The sequence below is a fragment of the Choristoneura fumiferana genome, unplaced genomic scaffold (genome assembly GCF_025370935.1).
Source record: "Choristoneura fumiferana unplaced genomic scaffold, NRCan_CFum_1 Sck3bRy_43;HRSCAF=211_pilon, whole genome shotgun sequence".
Taxonomy (NCBI): Eukaryota; Metazoa; Arthropoda; class Insecta; order Lepidoptera; family Tortricidae; genus Choristoneura; species Choristoneura fumiferana.
Window position 1 is genome coordinate 14,193 of NW_027413029.1, and position 16,732 is coordinate 30,924.

General features: G+C 35.1%; 1 long non-coding RNA gene across 1 annotated transcript; it reads left to right on the forward strand.

The window, feature by feature from the left end:
- Positions 1 to 9,459: 9,459 nt before the first annotated feature.
- On the forward strand, positions 9,460 to 13,700 carry LOC141445185 (uncharacterized). The gene is made up of 4 exons (XR_012453290.1): positions 9,460 to 9,550; positions 9,656 to 9,718; positions 11,255 to 11,407; positions 11,512 to 13,700. It is a non-coding gene; the product is annotated as an uncharacterized lncRNA (long non-coding RNA).
- Positions 13,701 to 16,732: the final 3,032 nt, after the last annotated feature.

The window sequence follows — 16,732 nt, forward strand, 5'->3', positions numbered from 1 at the left end:
TGCGGCTACGATGCACTCCTTACTATAATGGCTACATCTCGAATTGCATCCCTGACATACTAATTTGCTACTGTAAAGAACTTCCTCGATTTTTTGTCTGTAACCTAATTTAAGCTTGTTCATATAGATAGACAGTGCTTTGAACCAGTTTTAGAATCGATTTTGTTTCTAAGATGGGTGTTTAGACCTAGCTTAGCAACTGCAATCCCGTACCTACAAATCTAAAAACTGTTTGATTATCCAACCATATTTTCTCTTTTTTTAATACATATTCTCTAAAAAGCTCTTAATATTTTATGTAGTAGATATCTGTGATGCCGTCTGGTAATAGAGGTGAGACGTATTTACTGGAATAGGTTTTTGGAATAGGTTTTGGCTTGGACGCGTGAGTACGCGTTCCCGCCCGCGATTCTTTTAGCGTACGAGTATTTAGGAGTACGGCGGCTGACAACGTTCCGCCAACTTGAAAACAAGCTGTTATGTACACTTTTTAATTGAAAAATTTATAAAAATTGCTGACAGTCCTAAGCCTGTATGAAGTATGAAGGGAAGTTTTTAGTCGGTATTTAATATAAGTTAAAATTAAAAAAATATGAAGTGTGAAGACTGAACTGTGACGTGGAATTCGATTCGATTTTGTTCGATAATATTCGTAAAACTACTAAAACTAGTACGATGTATACGCAATCACGGGAGCGTATTTACGGGAATCATTTTGTTTACGCAATGAGTCATTGAGTTAAGTACTCGTAGATACTCGTGGACCTAGTCTTTGGATCTAGTCTTTTTGTGGACGCGTACTCGCAAGACTCAGTCCGCGTTTTGCCTAGTACGTCTCACCTCTATCTGGTAATTCAAACAAAATAAACAGAGCGAGACATTTCAGATAGATACATGCATGACACATGAATATGAAATAACAAACTTATCATAGAGCCATGAAATAGGTCCTTAGTAACCAATCTATTTCGTAACCAACTATAAACTTTTGTTTGCTTATTTACTAGCTGTTGCCTGCGACTTCGTCTGCGAAGAATTCGTTTGTTTCAGCACATTTTCCACTATCATATGACCAAGATCGCTGGGAATAAATACAATTTCCATATCAAATTTAATCTAAATCGTTCAGTTTTATTATATATACAATAAAGTAAATAAATAAATATCATGAGACACGTGACACTAATTGACGTAGTCCCAAACTAAGCAAAGCTTGTAGGTACCATCAGCCAATATGTGTCTACCACCATAAAGTTGATAATCGTTTGCATGTCATAAAACAATAATTCCAATAGACGTATGAAAATGAAAATAAAAAATGAAATGAAAATGAAAAATGAAAAATGAAAATGAAAAATGAAAATGAAAAATGAAAATGAAAAGGAAAATGAAAAATGAAAATGAAAAATGAAAATGAAAATATCTTTATTTAAATCAACAATGATTGATTGACGACCAGATGGCCTATTTAGAAACCTACTATACGAAGCTGGGTGGGTTCGATTCCCGTGTCGAGGCAGATATTTGTATGAAAATACGAATGTTTATTCTCGGGTCTTGGGTGTTTAATATGTATTTAAGTATATATCTATCTATACCCACTAAGCACAAACCTTACCGAAACATCGCTGCAATGTTGATCTAGCTCACAATATCAACGTTGCCAACGAACCTTGCCAGAAAGTTGCCAAAACATACATTATCAAGGAGTTTGAATGCCACATATGCAATGTTGCCGCATCTTGCAGCAACCTTGCAAATAAAACGTTACAAAATAAATGTTGCCTAAAAGTGCCATATCAAACTTACTGTAAGTTATTTTTATAACGTTATTGTAACTTTGCATGCTTAACAATTTGAAAGTTGCAAACGCAATCTTACTGCAATGTTTCAAGCGTAACGTTATAATAGAAACGTTTTTGTAACGTTTCACATCATAGTTACCTTAATATATATGTGCAACTTTGCTACAAGGTTAGTTTTACTACATTACTTCTGTTAAGTTGTCTAAAGCTTTAAAATGAAACATTTTAAACGTTACAACGGTAAAGTTCCTGCAGCTTACAATTCTGTCGTTAAATCAACGTTGCCAAGGAAACTTCCAAGTAAGCTACCACAACTTAAAATTGTAACGTTTTTGAACATTACTTGAGCAATGTTTTTGCAAAGTAGCGTGACAAATGTACCTATAAGTTACTTGCGCAATATTGTTGTAACTTTGCATGTTAAATATTTTGAAAGTTCCAACCGCAATCATGCAGCAACCTTTGAAATATAATGTTATATTTAAAAGTTACAGTAACCTACCGCCAAATGGTTAGTTAAATTTACATATGCAACTTTGCTGCAAAGTTAGTTTTGTTACATTATTCATGTTAAGTTGCCCTAAGCTTTAAATTGCAACCTTTTAAAACGTTACAACGATGATGTTCCTGCAACGCGAAACTCTGGCGTTTAATGTACGGTGCCAAAAAAACTTCCACGTAAGCTATCATAACTTAAAATTGTAACGTTTTCGAACATTACTTGAGCAATGTTTTTGCAATGTAGCGTGACAAATGTACCTATAAGTTACTTGCGCAATATTGTTGTAACTTTGCATGTTAAATATTTTGAAAGTTCCAACCGCAATCATGCAGCAACCTTTGAAATATAATGTTATATTTAAAAGTTACAGTAACCTACCGCCAAATGGTTAGTGAAATTTACATATGCAACTTTGCTGCAAAGTTAGTTTTGTTACATTATTCATGTTAAGTTGCCCTAAGCTTTAAATTGCAACCTTTTAAAACGTTACAACGATGATGTTCCTGCAACGCTAAATTCTGGCGTTTAATGTACGGTGCCAAAAAAACTTCCACGTAAGCTACCACAACTTAAAATTGTAACGTTTTCGAACATTACTTGAGCAATGTTTTTGCAATGTAGCGTGACAAATGTACCTATAAGTTACTTGCGCAATATTGTTGTAACTTTGCATGTTAAATATTTTGAAAGTTCCAACCGCAATCATGCAGCAACCTTTGAAATATAATGTTATATTTAAAAGTTACAGTAACCTACCGCCAAATGGTTAGTGAAATTTACATATGCAACTTTGCTGCAAAGTTAGTTTTGTTACATTATTCATGTTAAGTTGCCCTAAGCTTTAAATTGAAACATTTAAAAACATTATAACGATGATGTTCCTGCAACGTTAAATTCTGGCGTTTAATGTACGTTGTCAAAAAAACTTCCACGTAAGCTACCGCAGCTTGATTTTTTATTTTTTCAGACATGCATGACTTGTGCATTGTTACAGAAAAGTAGCGTGATTAATGTACCTATAAGTTACTTGTGTAATATTGTTGTAACATTGCTCGTTTAATATTTTGAAACTTACAACCGCAATCATACAGCAACGTTTTAAATACTTACCTGTTTTAAAAAAATCATTTCACAACCTGTTTTAAAAAACCTTTTTTTTTTAAAACCTGTTTTAAAAAAAACATTTTACAACCACCCGACACTCAGGTCTTGACATACTGAACAGAAAGGTTGAATACGCTATTTTTCTCTAAGGCCATTTTAAACCTACTCAACAATGAATAAGGTTGAAAATTCTACATATACATGAAATGTACTTCTAAACTTTTTCGTAAGTAACTGGTTGGCGATTTCGGGAACAAAAAGCAGGACAAAAGTATTGTATAGATACAATTGCTATTGTATGTACCTAGGTCAAAGTCAAAGAACATAGTCACTAAACTCGGCCGTCTAGACAGAGCAACGATGAGGTGCGCTGCGTACAACCAATCGAGGTTGTTACAAATGAAATCTACGTAGGTACTTACCTACATATTTTATTTTAACTTGTTAGCCTTAAAACTTAAGAGTTCCACTATCCAGCTCCTGGCTCTATCATTAAACCCTCGTTACTAAGCGTAACGTACCTACCTACCTAAGCGGCATGGGACTTGTCAAAAAAAGAATCTAATGAGCCCAAAGTCGAAGGTTTAGTAAGTACTAGTAAGTAGCCGTTGAAGAGTTCCACTATCCAGCTCCTGGCTCCATCATCAGATCAGCTCGATGGTACCATATTATTGCGTTGTCATCAGAACTACGCATAACTGCAAAGTTTCAAATCGATACGACAATACGGTATTTGACAACTCCTGAATTTGCCATAAGTAGGTATCTTTAATATTATTATGAAAATATAGATGTATATACAGTGTTTAGCGAAGAGAACTTATATCGGTTGAAAATTGGATTTATAGTGTTTTTTTGAAAAATCAATATACCTGTCCTTCTCAAACGCTTTCCTCTATGCAATAAGTATGGCGCTACTGGCGTGTGACGTCACATGCCAGTATGTCTTTCTCTGTCTAATCTTGAATTTCAAAGCTTTATAACTTTGTTATTTGTTAAGGTATAGCTTAATATTTTTTTCTCTATTCGATAACAGGCATTGTGTAGTTTTAATTTATACTTAAAATATATACAAAATAGTCAAATACCGTATTAGAAGTAGGTTAAAATTTACTTGCAAGATTTGATTACAATACCTAGTACCTACATGTAGTTAGTTATATTACAAACTATTACAAAGTAATGTACTTAGGTAGTTAAACTCCTTCTACACGGTCGGGACCAACCGCCGACCATCGCGTCCTTGGTCGGGTCAACCAATTTTTGCATTCGTTCTACACGGTCGGTGGTACCACGGATAGGGTTGCCAACTTTTTTTTACAAGTAATAGTATATGTAGGTCTGAGAAGAGAAATAAACAGTATTTTAGAATAACTTAACCATAAAAATTTCATTTTTAAAACAAGCTTTTTTTTGCTGACTGTCTGTACTTTTTGTTGACTGTACTTGCATTGTCACTCAAACTACATTATTTGCATACCTACCAAATTTCAAGTCGATGCTATTAACCGTTGAAGAGTTCCATCCTGCGGAGACGATCCTGGCTGGACTACCAGGATGCCACTACTAAATTATTGTATTGTCACGTGATTTACATAAGTATGCCAAATTTGAAGTCAATCCGACTACTGGAAGTTCTTCGAATTTAACTTGCAAGATTTGACTACAGACAGACACAACGGGACAGGTGAAACTAAAACTAAATAAATGCTTATAAAAATACAAACATTGGAACATAGAACCTCCTCCTTTTTTGAAGTCGGTTAAAAATGGACAGTATTTTCTTCTTTTAATGTTTTAAGGATAAATATATGGGTACTTCTCGCACAAGTTATCAATTTAGTATCATTTTTAAAAGCCTCATAGATCTCGTCAGAATCAAAACTAAAACTAAGATAAATTAACAGATACGTTCTGAAACACCGCTATTGTAACTATACGGCACTGACTTAGTGTGATGCTGAAAACAGTATTTTGCATGCTTTAGTTCAACAGTAAAAAGTATTTTAATAGTGAAAAACAGTTTATTACTGTTTTTAACAGTATAGTTGGCAACCCTAACCACGGACACAGCCCAAGGCCTGTCGCGAGGGATGCGCTCGCGACCCCAAGGCCATTGACATCAACCAAATATCGGTCGGGTCAACCGATTCCTACACTGTCCGTCCATTTTTAAATTAACCCGACCAAGGACACGATATGATCGGCGGTTGGCCCCTAGTAACAAGTTACAACAGGTGAAGCTAATAAGAGCGTGTTTAAAAGTATATCTATCTATACCTAGTGCCATCCACGAGGACGCATGATTTTTGTCAAAATTAGACATTAATGACATTGTAATAAGAACCACGGCACGCGTCATCGTGAATGAATCTACCTATACCATTTGTGTTTGCAATCTATAATCTCTAGGTAGGTACAATCTATAGAGAGGCGGCGGAGAGGAGTACGTTACAATCTTTAAGACTTCGGTTTTAGTGCGTATAATAATGACGAAATCTATAATAATTTCTTAAAGACAAGCGGTAGCTACGTAGGTATTCGCAATTTTTCGCGGCTTTGTAGGCGCGAAGCGCGGCGCTGGATGTTAAATTATTATAGATTAACCGTTAGTTTCGGTTTCGGTTACGGATATTGTATTTTTAAGGAAGTAAAAGTAAAATACAAATAGGAATAAATAGAATACAATAAAAAATTACAAAAAAAAACAAATAAGACCTATAGGTACCTACAAACTATAAGGCTTAAACACCTAAGTACTCGTATAATTTTGTATTTTTATTGTATTTTGCACAATAAAGAGTTTGCTTTCTAATAGGAATGTAGATGACTTGACTTTAATTTTATTGTATTAGTTAATATACAATAGATGCAGAAGTCGCCGGCTGTTCTGTCGGCTCGGCAGGGCAAAAAAAAACCTGTCACAACATGTCGCATTTTGACTCCGCCCCTATCCGAAACTATCAGAAACTTTTATACTTATCGGATTCGGTTACGGCTACGGATAGTTTTTTATTTCGGATATCCGATAGTTTCGGTTACGGATACGGAGCTTCATAACATCCCAGAGACCCTACTAACTACGAAGTGCATAATTCGAACTTCATTTCGTGCCGTTCCGCTCACGCTAATATGATTTGACACGAGAGTGAGAGGGACGATACGATACGAACTTCGATTTTCGAATTTCGGAGTAGCGCCCCTGATCTATATTATACATACAATGTAGGTAGGTACCTACTCAATCTATAGCGAGCGTGGCGCGACACTCGTGTCACACAAACAGCTGTGTGCGCGTGCTGTCGGTCGGTCATCCACGTACGCGTGATTTTAATTATATAATACGTATTGTAATAAAATCCAAAAACTATTAAGTACTTACTTAATATATCTAGACACAGCCTGTCAAGCCAAGTTCGAGCTAACAGAACTGGCGAGCAGCACCGTGTGTAATTTTGATTTATTCTGTGATCCAATATATATATATATATATACCCCAATGCACCTTATTAAAAAACAGTCAAGTGCGAGTTGGACTCGAGCACCGAGGGTTCCGTACAATTTTTACCATTTTTTTTTATTACCATTGCTCTAACGAAAAGTAATAGTTAAACTGTACTGAAGGACAAACTTAACTTTACCGTTGGAAAACTGTTGTCCTGATGCATCACCACCATAGGTCGCAGTTAGTATATCAATCAAGTACAAATAAGTTTATAATCGCAAAAAGTATTTTTTTGTGATGTAGTTACCTAACTACAAATTAACGGTTTTCAAACTTTTTTTATTGGTTGTGCTATAAGAGCTAACATTATAATCATACCAAATTAAAGTTTCTAACCCGTTATTGATTTCTACGTGTCGATATGTAGGTTGATCAGGTTTTAAAAGCCTAACAAAAGCCGTACGGGCGGGCCGGACGCAGTCAGTCAAATTTGGCCAGCCCGCGGCCGGACAAGAGATAAAAGAGATTAAAAATCCTGAACAGTGTCCGGCTTTATAGTCCGATACGGGAACATGGAAATAACTCTGTAAACTAACAAAACATAAGTCAGTTTTTTTGTACTCGTAATCTGTTAGAGTTAATTAATTGAGTACTAAATGAGCATCTCTAGTCTAATGGTTTTTTTCTCGATCGATCGATTGTTTTTTGGACGTAATATCTCCGAATTTCGAATTCGAATTCGATCTGGCAAGTTGGCAAAACCATACTTTTGTGGCACAGCACTATGCGTCCGCACAAGACTACCAAGCTACGCCCCGCACTATTGCCTGCGGGGGGGAATGAAGGAAGGGCGGAGAGGTGCCGGCGCTCACGCTCACGCCGCGGCCGAGCGCCGCCAGTGGCCGAGTCCTCAACGCACGCTGCTCTCACTGTCTGCTCGCAACTATCAACTCTCGTGCCCGCTCGCTATCAACTAACTCCATCCATAAATCCGTTTCTAATCTTGCAACTAAATTACTAACCGCTGTACATTTCTTTATCAAAATTTCTCTGTAATGTAACGCACTTTAACAGTTTTCATTCCGACTCGCTAACTACTTCTATATATACTCCCGGCCCGGATAATACGCCAGCCAGCAGCCATTTTGATTTGTTTACCGACCGTGTGGCGTGTTTGCGTGCGTGCGTGTGGCGTACGCCTGCCTAATATTTTTACAATAAAGAAGTGTTATGAAAAGAAGATCAAAATAATGGAGAAACCAGAAAAAGATGTAAGTTAAATTATTACTAAATGCTTATTACTAACGACATCGACATGGCTTTGTGCCTGCCTAGTTGAATTGAAAATAGTATTTTGAACATGCAAGCTATAGATTTGACAATAGATCATATATTCCCATGCTACAGTTATGTTCTGTTGTTTATTTTATAAGCATGTTTTATTTTGGTGTTTTAGTTGTATCGATCAATCATGTACCGGCAAGTTCAGTCTAATTTGAATTAAACATTCTAAACTCAAAATGCACCTTTTTCACTATAACTGCTATTTTAAAAGCACCTCGAGATAGCATATAAAACTACAGGGATTGCTTTTTTACGATAAATGACGATAAAATAGCTGTTTTAGCAAAACAAAAGTTCATTTTGAGGTAAGAATGTGATTGGCGCGCGAGACCAATCATTTATCTAAGTTTTAGTAGTTCTGAATAAACAAGTCACAGAAAAAAAAAGTGACGAAATACTAACAAAATGGCTGAAGTTCAAAAATTATATTTCGCTAGGTTGTGTAAGGAAATCATATTACCTAGTTTGCGTCTCACTCTTGTGTTGATACAAGCTTTTATTTTTAATTTATTTTTAACCTAAGTACTTCAATTAAGTAAATTCAGGTTTTTTTATGTAATAAATAGGAGGGGACAAACGAGCGGACAGTTCACCTGATGTTAATTGATTACCGTCGCCCATAGACATCCGCAGCACCATCAGGATATCAGACGCGTTGCCGGCCTTAGGTGTGTATGAAAGTAGTTATTTTATGAAACTGCTGCGGTTATTAACATGTTGGCTGCCATGAGCATCAACAGTGGCACCAGTGGAATCAAAATATTGTAAAGTTAAAATTAAATGCAACCACATAAATAAATAATTTCATCTCAATATTCATTTCACCTACACAGATATTTGGTTAAAACTGTTTTGTAGTAGAGAAGTTCATATTACAGTGGTAATACTTCAGGTTTTAACAACATTTGGATACTATTAATCTCATAATTTGCGTAGCTATATACTATTTATAAATATTTTTGATATGCACATAGAAATATTGACAATAAATAACTGCAGAAGGTAACAGGTAGTTTGATCATGTGATTAAAATAGAAGACAGAATGATGTAGTTAGATGTTTTAATTGATGATGTGGTCAAACCATTTATAATTAATATGGATGAGTATGAACTAAATTGTTCGGAAATTGAATCTTTTATGTTGTTTTCAGAAGCCGTATTCTGTTATTATATTCTCATATGAGAATAATGAATATGTAAGCGTCTGTCCAAGAAACTGGTTAAATGAAGACAAAAAGACATGTCTTTGGGCAAATAAAAATTTTTTAGAGTAAAGCCAAATCAACAACACCAACAACACCACCAGAAGCTGATTGGATAACTTATTGACATTCGCATAATAGGACATTGTAAGTATGAGACTACATGAATTTACATGTAATTCACTACAAAATAAATATCAATAAATTCAAGGAAAATTAGTGTGAATCACAAAATCTTTTGTTTCTTTTCAGCTCCAAAACGTGCAGTCACTCACCGTTTTATGCTACAGTTAATATATGCTGCTGTTTTCCGAAGTAAGTGATTTTTAAAAATTGATGTTGGGTATTTATTTATTTTATGGGTTTTTAGAAGGCACACTGTATTATGCTAATAAGGTAACTTGACTGTAGCAGGTTTCCAAACTGAAATTGTTTTTTTAAAAGCTTTTATATAACTTGTAATGTACATACAGCCGAGTTCATAAACTTGTAAGCAAAAATTTTATCAAAAATATCTGAACTCGACTATATGTACATATGTTGTCTGGGTGGAATCTTGGAAGCTTAATTTGACCCACTTCCAGTAATCGGATTGACTTGAAATTTAGCATACATATGTAAATCTGGTGACAATACAATAATCTGGCAGTGACATCCTGGTGGTCCGGCCAGGATTGTCTCCGCATCACGGAACTCTTCAACGGTTAATGGCAACAACTTCAAACTTGGTATAGATATGTAGATTGGATGACAACGCAAGTACAGTCAACAGAAAGTACAATAAGCAAAAAAAGCTAGTATAAAAATGTTTTTTTTATGATTAGGTTACTTTACTCTTATTTATCTAGTGGTTAAGGAGAAGGCACATCATAAATTGTGATTCATAATGCATGTGTTAATTAACAATTTTAGGTAGGTGTTCTGATATGTAACCTTGATAATTTGGTTTGATTGCAACATATTTTTAGTGATCTTTTTTATAGTAGGTACATTGTCTTAAGGGCGGTAAATAAGGAATAACGAACGAGAGTATGAGTCGATGTTCGTAATTCTAGTACCGCCCGTGCGACATACAATGTTTTTCATCACATTTGCGAGTAAAATTGTATATTTGTAAAAGAAAAACTAATTTTAAAAATTGCCGAAACCGCTAGCTGCACTCTTGGCAGCGCTCTGCAGCATGTGCATGGCGTGCGTGAGCAGCGCGCGCACGGAGCAGCAGCACATCATGCAGGAAAAAACTCATTTACCGACCTTGGGCTTCATGACATGAAAATTAGTACGGGCAATGATTCATTTCATTTACCGACCACGGGTTTCATGAAAAGCACATTAAGGTCGTGGGTTTTATTTGGGGGGCTGCAACCAAGGTAGCCTGCATGTTACGACACTGGTTACGAGCAAGTGTGATGAAAAATATTTTTTATTTATTTATGTTATTCTAGTGATCTTAATTGTACATGCATGTGCACATTACTGGTGCCGTTAATAATGTGTTCTTAAGGTAAGAAAATGTTTTTTTTTCTCAAACATGCTCGGAAATATTCGCATTACTTCGAAAAAATAAACCGCGAAGTTTAAATACTGTTATAAACCGCTGAACCGAATTAGATGAAATTTGGTATGGAGATAGTTTGAGATCCTGGAAAGGGCATAGGATAGTTTTTATCCCGGAAAATTGCATAGCCGCGGCAGACGGAATTTTGATGTTTAATTTCCCGACAATGTTTGAGAAAAGCATTAAATACCTAAGCGTGAAAAGAGATTGCCAGCCTCGTATCCCTTTATCTACTTGGCCGACAATCCCTACTTTCCCGGCCTCTGCAATAATGTACTATTTTTGGTTGTTAGCTAACTTGAAGGAAGCATTTGCTGTGGAAAAACCTAGGCAGACGGCGTCATCTTCGTCAGACAAAAGAAAAATTACCAAAAACAAAAAGTATCGATCACCTCCATCACTCCCTATGAAACCAATTGAAGAGGAATTGAACGAAATACATGCGGGTAATGCTATTTTCAATAATTTGGTAACAAAGTGGTTGATATTAATAAACCAGAACTTATGGCGTTACATTAAAGCACTAACAATTATTCGTTTTTTTTTTTAGATACAGTGACATCTGAAAGCAGTATGGAGTGTGGAAGACCTGACACTAAATGACATCAGTAAGGATGAAGACAGTGACATGGAAAATAAGATATGATCTGGAAATAGCACAACTGATGGCGTAATTCAGGATAAGAAAAAAATAGTCCGTGAAAATAACATAATCGAACCTGGTCAAAATCTCTGTAAACTGTTATAAATTCTGCAAATTTTTTCGTTGTTATTGTGGATTGTGTGAATCATTCATCATTTTTTTTTTTACTTTGTAGCTACCTACAGAATGTTTCTTGAGTCAGCAATATTATAAACGTTCCGATTCTTGCAGAATGTTCTTTACCTCTGCCTCTTTAGGTATTTTATGGGAAGACGTTTTTGTTTTTAACAAAATAGGAAAGTTTTCTATTGTATTTAAATTACTATATGAAAAATAGCAAAGCTAATCTCACCAACATTCATTATAATTGCGTAAGATTGTATGTATGTTTGTTTGTTACCTACCATTTCGTCTTAATCGTTGAACCGATTTAGGTGAAATTCGGTATACAGATGGTACAAGATAGGACATAGAATCCTAGTTTTTATCCCGGAAAATGGCATAGTTCCTGCGGGATAGCAATAAACGGATTCTACGTGAACGGAGTCGCGGGCAACAGTTAGTTACTGAATAATTGAAACCAATATTGATGTTTTCGATATTTTAATTAGAATTAAGTTTAGACCGTATACTAAAAAAAATTGCAATTTATTAAATGACTTCCTAAAGCGTGCATTATAAAGAACCTATTTTCCTTCTGTCCATTCCTATATTGAACAGACTGTATGTAATACACACATGTTTTACTTATGATTCAGACAATTCAAAATAACAACGGAAAAATTTGCAGAATTTATAACATAGTTTACAGAGATTTTGTCCAGGTTCGATTCCCGGTTATGTATGAGATTTAAATCAAAAAATTGAATGTCATTTTTATTTAGGGGCTGTTTCACCATCCCTTGATTAGTGTTAACTGACAGTTAAATATGATGCCATCTACGTCTATTCGAACAAAACAAATAGAGACGGCATCATATTTAACCGTCAGATAACACTAATCAATGGATGGTGAAACAGCCCCTTAATCTAAAATGAAAGCCATGGTTCCTAAGGACAGGTTTCGCTATATCTCATAGTTTCTGATTTCTCCCAACTGACCCATTTGGATTGATCATCTGTATAGTCTACTGGTCTATACTATAGACCATGTTATGTGTTCATATCTTCACAATTAACTCAAGTTGATAAACCAATTTTGTCAGAGCAATTAAGTAATTGGGCTGTTTCATATTGTATAACTCATTCACTGCCACCGACGCATATATGCGTTTTTGGAACTTCCCCCAGTGCCGCTGTCAAAATTATTCATACATTTTGAACGCACATGTGCGTCGGTGGCACCTGTGGTCAGTCAAGTCAAGTCAGGTGGCAGTGAATGCGTTAATTCATTGACGTTTTAGTGGTAGTCTCTAGTCATAGTCATAATTTCTATTGCATACCTTGTAATTTTCTCTCTGTGTATGTGTTTTCTGTAACGCTTACTATTTCTGGTGTACAATAAAGTCTTTGTATTGTATTGTATAATACTTATGGACATGTTTGAGCAGTCAGTCCCTCAGTCATGGTACTGTTTTAAGAGATAATATATAGAAAATGCAAATGAGACGTTCGCACAACATGCTGGGCTATCTGAATCGCAGTGTGCATTTAGTATCACAAATCCCTTATACCTGTTGCAGCTCACAAGCCTGCTTGGCCTTTGGTTGTTTATATGTAATTTAATTATTGTGTTGTGGGTTTTGAAGTGTTAAATAAACATGCACGTTAACGAAGTGGTTGCCTGTCGACGCTTTATTTTCGAATAGATTATTATATTGACATAATAATAATTTGCTTGCTTGATTTTGTTGTTTTGCATTGTGCTATAAGAATATTAATCAGCCCTCGTCTTTGCTCAACTCATAATTCTTTTGCCAAGGAATAACTGTATTTTGTATAAAATTACCCCTGTACCCTGTGTACTCAGTTAAGCTGTTAAACTTAAGAATATACTTACTTTAGTGACAGTAAAGCCCACAACCATATCGGGATATTTTTGCTTAATTGTTAATAGTAAATCGTAAATTTTGTAATAAAAATAAGTATCTAATCTATCTTTTGTTTTTATTTATAAAGAAATTGAATGTTATTTTGGTAATTATTGTTGTTTGTTATTAATTCCTAATAACTATTTTTAATTCTTGTTACTTTTGTAGCTATGTCGAAACTAGTTTAAAATGTTGCTGCTGATAGTTTGTAATTTCAGATGTTATGTCCAGTGCAGAAAGACGTGTACAATTACTGTTAAGTTTGAGATGATTAGTGCACGTGTAAAATTACTGTAACTTTCATGTAAAATCATGTAAAATGGTTGAAATGTTAACTGTTGTTTAAATTTAATAGTTGAATAATTTTGTAATGTGCAGACCTATACAATTACCTACCAATTTTAGAATCGCAAGTCAAGCGATTCTTAAATTGGTTGGCACTTTGTATATGTCAGGACATTGCAAAATTATTCAGCTAATAACTTTTAGCAGCAGTTAACGTTTCAACGTCAAGTTTCATTGTCATTTTATACGAAAATTACAGTAATTGTACACGTGCAACCTAGTGCACTAATCATCTCAAACTTACAGTAATTGTACATTTGCAACCTTTCTGCACTGAACATCTGAAGCTTGCAGTAACTTTCACGTGCAACATTCTGCAGTATTTACCTGAAACTTACAACAATAATACCAAAGTAACTTTCTGTAGGATCCTTTAGTAACGTTAAGTAACATTTATTTGAATCTTACAAATAACATAGAACTGGAACGTTTAAGGATGTTTCAAAATAATGTTACTGGCAGTACTTACCTGAAACTTACAATAATAATACCAAAGTAACTTTCTGTAAAATCCTTTAGCAACGTTATGTAACATTCATTTGAATATTACAAATAATATGGAACTGCAAGATTTAAGGATGTTTCAAAATAATGTTACTGCAACTTCACCAAGTACCTTAAAACCAAAACTTACCAGCAACGTCGCTACACAAGTTAAAGAAATGTTCATTTTAACGTTGCAGAAACCTTTCATTACAAACATACTTGCAGCTTAACAAAGTAACTTTCGTTTAAAAGTTGCAGAAAGTTTGCCACACAACTTTACTTAAGTTCTAAATACTCCTTACTGAAACTTATATAAGCAATGTTGCGAAAAAGGCTTACAAAGTGGGTACTTTCAAGCTTTCTACAACTTTTCTGCAACATTGAGAAAAAGTTGAAAGTGAAACTTATCGTAACTTTCTCCAGAGATCTTCCTGCGAGGTTGTTTTGTGGAGTTGCAATAATCGTTCAGATAAAAGTTACTGTAACATTCTTATGGAAGTTTCAAGAACCTTCAATTTGAAACTTACTTTATGATACCTGTTATGGATATTGAAACTTCCCAAAGAAATGTTTCAAAAATACCTTAGAAAGTGGGTACTTTCAAGCTTGCAACAACGTTTCTACAACGTTGCCTGAAGGTTGAAAGTGAAACTTACTTCAACGTTCTCCATATATCTTTCTGCAAGGTACTTTCATGAAGTTACAATAATCGTTCATTTGAAAGTTACTATAACTTCTCGCTAGAAGTTCTAGGAAACTTTAATTCAAAACTTACTTTTACGTTATCTTTGAATGTTATTGCAACTTGCAAATGAAAGTTTCAAAAATACCTTAGAAAGTGGGTACTTTCAAGCTTGCAACAACGTTTCTACAACGTTGCCTGAAGGTTGAAAGTGAAACTTACTTCAACGTTCTCCATATATCTTTCTGCAAGGTACTTTCATGAAGTTACAATAATCGTTCATTTGAAAGTTACTATAACTTCTCGCTAGAAGTTCTAGGAAACTTTAATTCGAAACTTACTTTTACGTTATCTTTGAATGTTATTGCAACTTGCAAATGAACGTTTCAAAAATACCTTAGAAAGTGGGTACTTTCAAGGTTGCAACAAAATTTCTACAACATTGCAACAATGTTACAACCTTGCAAATGTAACTTGCAAGCTTCCAAATGCAACGTTCGTTAACATTTAGGCAATGTTACCTTGCTCAGTGGGTATAAATTATATTTATCCGTTGCTTAGTACCCATAACACAAGCTTTGCTAAGCTTACTTTGGACTAGGTCAATTAATGTGAATTGTCCCGTGATATTTATTTATTTATTTATAATGATTCCACTACTTACTCAGTACTCACTATTGACATTGGACTTACTGCTAAATTGGTATAAACTAAGTGCTGCAAACTACTATGTCTGTAAACTTGAAAGTTCGAATTTAGTGACATATTCATTCGATAGGAACTTGTTTAAAAAGTGATAGACTACTTATTTGGCTGATGATACTATGGATATTAGGCAACGGATAAACATACTAGATAAATACATACTTAACTACATATTAAAATCCAAACCCGAGAGAAACATTCGTATTATTCATACAAATATCTGCTCCGGCCGGGAATCGAACCCGGGACTTCAAGCTTCGTAGTCAGATACGTGCCATTTATAAATGCGAAAGTTATGCACGGTAATAAACATCTCTCATTTATAATATTGTAGGATATCCCATACCATCCTATTAGAGAATGAGAAGGACTTGGTTAATTCCCAAGCCAGTGCGGTTGGGAACTTAAACGCACCATTGAAGCTTCGCAGGTTTGTGCAGGTTTTATCACGATGCCTTCATCGTAAAGCTCGCATTTTCATGTTCCGCACATGTTTATCGAAAAACAGATGGGTTTGAACATGGTTAACCCACGAGTGCTAGACAGCGATAGATTACATTAATGTTAGTTAATAATTTCCATACCCTGGAACGCACACTTTGGGCAAGATCCTGCATCGACATCCGCGCCTGGCTCTATGCCAACTCGTCATATTTCGACTTCGGCTGTTTCCTTCCAAACATCGTAAGTTATCAAAAGATATACTCTGAAACCAACCTTATGTAGAACGAGACATAGTGGCTTTTGTTAAAACACAATTGGGGGGATATTCGTGGCAGGAGAAGTCAAATCAACTGACTTTGTGTTTGTACTCCCGGAGACATAAATGTCTCGCAATCTAATCACAGTACATAAATGTATCAGCGATGCTCTAATTGGG